Source organism: Gymnoscopelus microlampas (genome assembly GCF_963454915.1).
Source record: "Gymnoscopelus microlampas genome assembly, chromosome: 11".
Taxonomy (NCBI): Eukaryota; Metazoa; Chordata; class Actinopteri; order Myctophiformes; family Myctophidae; genus Gymnoscopelus; species Gymnoscopelus microlampas.
Window position 1 is genome coordinate 28,976,419 of NC_139948.1, and position 5,994 is coordinate 28,982,412.

Consider the following 5,994-nt stretch of genomic DNA (forward strand, 5'->3'; position numbering starts at 1 on the left):
CCATGCAGGGGGCTTTGAGCTGAGTAATCCAACTCCTCTCTACTCCCTCATTCCCCGCCTGAACCAGCTGTGGGAAATCTCCCTCCTCTATCTTACCTCTAGCTCTGGCACTGGAAACAATTATGGCATTTGAACGGATTACTCCATTCAAACCAGAGCTCTAATACAGTAGTTAATTCTTCTATGCTGTAACATCCATCCGCGGGGTCTCCATTTGAAAGCTCCCTAATTCTTCACTTCAAAGTTTCGGGATAGATGCTCCTGCCAGTTTCAGCATCTTTTAAATGTCTAATTAAGATAATCTGTAGGGAAAAGAGATTACAAAGAGATATCTGAGTTAGCATTAACCAAATGCCACAGTGGGGATTCTTTGAAGCACTAATGATTAGCACTATGAGCAGACTGTTCATAATGCAAGGAGTTGTTCATTTCCTGGATGGCTCTCGATATCCCCCTCGTTCTTCAACAGATAACAGCCGCTGGCTCTGGGAAACAAAGCTAGAACAATGTTCCTTTTGTCCTTCAGGCCACCACACAGAGTAAACTGTACTTTGCCACTGAAGGAAACATCAATCGCATTGAAAGTTTGAGCAAAGGACCTCCGAGAAGCATCGTCAGCGCTGAGTTGAAGCGTTCAAGCCCACAAGGTAATAGCTCTGCGGCGTGGGCCGTTCTCAGGGTGATTCACTGAGGAGAGAGAATCACCCCCACATCACAGATCTGAAAGACTGTAAAAACCCATGGGCCTTTTCAATTTGTCTGGGTTTTATTAGCCGACTGCATTGCAACCCTTACACATTGGTCATCACCAAAGAATCAGGTTCTTGGGTGGAGGTCAATGAGTCATTCCCTTTTAACAGGTGAATGAAATTCAGCACATCATTTGTAGGGGAGTGAAAACCATGTTATGAGCAATACACTCGCATTGAATCCCATTTCACGGGTAATAGGAATGTCCGAGGGGTCCTGTGTCAGCAGTTCCTTCAGTGTTGCTGAAGACAGGCACTAACCGGATGGTCAACCACAAGCAGACAAGCAGTTACACAGAATATGGTAAAATATTTGTCTTTGTTTAACTGTCCTTTTGTTTTCGCATTGACTTGAACTGACTGATTTTCTTCTATAGGAGTCTGAATGAGCCTGATCCCATCAGAGGAAGACATGAGGAGGGGATAGGCTGGTGTTGCCCCTTCTGTTTGGAGGTCACTAAACAGAGTCTACCATGCTGCCCACGCTGTCAGTGAGGATTCTGGAGCCCAAAGCACTGTGTCAGCAAGAGCTGCTGTACACATACATCACCGCAAAGCTGGACATGTAAATACAGACAGACACTCACATACAATAGGCATGCTTGCACGCACACAAGAGAGATTGGGAGGCAAAATCCAATTAAATAGAAAGTGTTTGCTATGACTATGTTTGTCCCAAGGATATTGTCTGTATAAAAGAAAGCAGTAGCCAGACAGCCATCAAATTGCCCTCTGGAGAAATTGTTTCACAAATCCTTGTGGCTAAATTGGAACAAACATGCAGCACTTTGACAAACTCCAGCTATGCAGGGACCCAGCCACAAATTGCTGCTACCAAAACTTCATGTCTGTGAGGTTAACCAGGCTTCTTGAGACAGAGTTATTTCTGATGCTCTTAAGCTCTGTGATGAGCACTAGATCACACTGTGGCATCCCACGTCAAACCCTGTCATTGCATTGCAAGGAACCTGCGCAATATTCAATATGCAATATGCAATATCAGCGACAAGGACAACAGGCTGTGACAGACAAAAATGTTATCGACTGTATAAATTGCCCCCTCAGGCACTGTCTGTTCTTTGGATTAGTGACTCCTGCTCCGGTGCACATGGATCAGGAGTCATCACCATGCTGGTCTGTGTTGAACATTTTTGTCAAAATGTTGTTCTTGTCATGGACTTACAAAATGATTAACATTAACATACACAGTGTATGTGGAATGTTAGTACTACTGACTTGAAACTGACATGATACTAATATGAGACTGACCATGATACTGATATGATACTGACCAATTATACCGATATGATACCGACACGATACTGACATGATACTGACCATGATACCGACATGATACCGACATGATACTGACATGAAACTGACCATGATACTGATATGATACTCACCATGATACCGACATGATACTGACATGATACTGACATGATAATGACCATGATACTGACCATGATACTGTCATGATACTGACATTAACCACGATACTGTCATGATACTGACCATGATACTGACATTAACCACGATACTGTCATGATACTGACATGATACTGACATGACACTGACCATGATACTGACATGATACTGACCATGATACTGACCATGATACTGACATTAACCACGATACTGACATGATACTGACATAATACTGACATGATACTGACCACCCTAACGTGCCATAATGTCTATTCCAATGTGCTGCATTTTTATTACATTTTAATTAAATGAGTGTCCTTTCTTAGTCTGAAGAAAACCTGAATGGCAAGTCAGCCACTGTAAATTGGCTATTGCGTGTTTGGGAATTCAATAAGTGGGCGATGAAAGTCAGTGATTTCATCGCGCATTACATTAACAATTTAGGAACAGTATAATTAAATAAAAATACATATGTTTTACATCAAAGATATGCCACAGACACATTTGTTTGTGTACAGGCACATTGATGACCCCACTATGTACACTACATAACCTTGAAAGATGCCTGTTAAGGATAACTGCTGAAAGACAGTACTGTGGACTATGCTGTACTGTACATACGTATATTCATGAATCTATTCACTGTTGATAGTCTTTTACATGCATATATTCCATTCATAGAGTAATTGGTAATAGATTAATTCATAATGTATTCAACGTTGATACAGTACATTGATATGTTGATATGTTTATATTTATTGATATTGATTTGTACATATGTTAACTCATTCCTTCAGTGAATGTTCAGATGTCTAGTGTCAGAATGTTTTATTTTCGTCTAATTTGGTTTTTTTTGTCCCTCTTGTAACACCTCCCATGTGGGTTCATTTGTCTTTCGTGTCAAGCTCATACCATTGGACCATGCTGGAATTCACTCAAGGAACTGTGGGGTGCTTCTGCCAAACAGCAGTTAAAGCGATAGTTCACCCAAAAAAATCTTTCTTCTATCGATTAGTCACCCCATGGAGACTTGAATATATTTTTTCAGTTTTTGTCACATTGCCTTGATGACCAGCCGACTGGTAGGCAGCGGTTCCGGTAGGAGACACAAATGAGACTCCTTGTGTCTCCTACCGGAACCGCTGCCGGTCATCAAATTATTGGCTTAGGAATGCGACAAAAACTAAAGAATATCCATGAAATAAGGTCCCCATGGGGTGACTAATCGATAGAAAAAAAGTAATTTGAATCAGGAGAGAGCTTGGATCCAGAGCTACGAGCTGGAGGTGTTCAGGAGCAGGGTGCCATCTGTGAAGCCCTGCTTGCCCTCATAGAGCTCCCGAGAGCAGTGTGCTACTCAACTGTGAGCACAACTTCAGACCAAGGTCGTCATCCTTTGGGAAGCACTCTGTCTAGTTAAATGTTTTGTGCTAATTAAAAGTGGTGGGTGAAATTGTGCTTGTGATGTATGTTACAAGACCCCGAAAGGAGAAAGAGCAGGGGAGTGACATGCAGCAAATGGTCAGGCTGACCGGGAATCGAACTGGGGACCCGCTGTCAGGCACTAGAGCCCATGTGATATGCCCCTTATTGGGTGTGCCAAGAGCAGATTAAACATATATATTTGAAAATCAGTTATTGAAAATAATCTGTTTAAAATCAAATCTGTTCTCACATCAATGAGTCAGGAATGTTTTTCTGTAGGTTGAAAATCCGTTTTTTTGGTTGTACAACGGTATAAATTAGCATTAACAGTGAACATACGGTGGCCTGATCATAAAAGAGGATTTATGTCTGAAACCTGCAGGAGACAACTCACACTCAGCAGCTCCTAGCACTTTAAAGCATTTACTGCACACTTATACAGTAGGCTATGCATGCATGCAAGTGATGAGTATGCAATGTGTTTAAACTGCCCCCTTTTGCAGTATACAGCATGTACTGTAAAACAAGTGTTTTTTTTTATACAGGCCTGGCGCACAGGCCTACATTATAGGACTGGGAGGCAATAAGGGTGATTTAGTTGCACACCGGGGTCGCACATCGAACAGACGATCTACAAGCTCACACCACATCAAGCTGCGACACATTGCAAGCTTGGAGATCAGCTGTTTTCAGTCCACATATAATGGGCTAGTGTAGTGGAAAGTGCTAGCCTAGTGGAAACCACACATAAGCTATAAACAGCATCTGTGGTAGCAGCACTACGAGAGACACACCCATGCTTCCCTGCTGCTCTCCCCCGTTTGAAAACTACAGCTGGGTGCCTTATTCAGCCAAGTGTGCCATTTATTTGTCCTAGTTTCACCACGCTGCACTGAGTGTTGCACAGCCTACCGTGCAATCTGCAAGGTATTGAGAGCTTTATATGCAGGAAAGTACAAGTTGTTTTTCAGTCAAAATAGTCAAAATATTTATTCAATAAGTTTGAAAAAATACTAGGCAATATAAATACAAAATGGAATACTCTTATTTTTGATGTCAATATAATTGAAGACTTAACACTGTTACCCTGGCAGTAAGGAGATTAAAACATTGAAATTGACAGAGTTGAGATGGTAGAGCTGTTACAGTATGTCATTCTACAGTTGTAGTGTTAAATACATGAAAATATGAAATCATAAACATATCAAGAAAAGGAGGATCCATCTGGGACTGGGAGAAAAAAAGTGAAAAGACTGTGAAAGATTTCTACAGCACAAAGGAAATCTGTCAGATGAGAACGTCCATTCTCTGATACTTTATGAATATTATGGGCCCAGAATACTAGCAGTAAGGCTTTGACAACAAGTAACGACTGTATATTTCTATAAATGTGCAGATGACAATAGTACAGAAAATCTGTACACTTATCAGATTTAAGATGGGTGTGTGTGTTACAGTATTTCATTACAGCCTGACCTATCGCGGAAGTACCCTTTATGCTTGCATGCGTACATACTGTAGCAATTACATTTGGACATGATGCATGCACACATACCCACCAATGCATTCATACTGCAAAGGTTACTGCAGTCTATTCTTTCTATGCAAAAATGCTAATTTGTATGTGAAAACGTACATTTCTGATCAAATCAAATCTGATGAATCAGAATTTCCCATTTCAGTGCATGCACATATTTCCACACACTCCTGTGACGTTCCATTCTAATGGCACACGGATAGGTGGATGTGATTGTTTTCCCATATAGTGATCAAGTATCTGGATACTTGTGCGTCCTGAAAATTCTTGTTCTTGGTCAAGTTGACCAACCAGTACACTATGAATTACTGTGTTATAAAATATTTGCCAGTTCTCTTCAGTAGAGATTGGTTTGCATATTACTAAGCAAAACATGTCTTGCTGTATAGATTGCCCGATATTTCCTTTTGCATTGTGACAGCTAAAAAGAGAAAGACATTAGAATTTCCCTTGGGATTTGAGCAATAGCATAGATATTCTAAGGCTGTATGTTCTGAAGGCCACGGTGAAAGTTACCACCTGTTACGATATATACTGTAAGTATGCGTGATGCATTTGAATCAGTCATACAAGACATCAACAATTTAAAATGAAACCAAGAATAATTCCAGTTCAGAGTAGACTGAATTGTTAATTATTGCATATATTGTTCCTGTATTACGTGTAGATTTTGGTTCAGCTTGGTTCTGCTCTCCAGACAGAACAATGTGTGCTTGTTATTTGCAGCCATAGGACTTAAAGGACACTGAAATAGTTCTGTCATCGCTCGCAAATAACAACTGCCCATTACCACAGACAGTCTTTTTCTTCACTACCAAACCCATGTTTTATGAGTATGGAGCAAACCGACGTGTG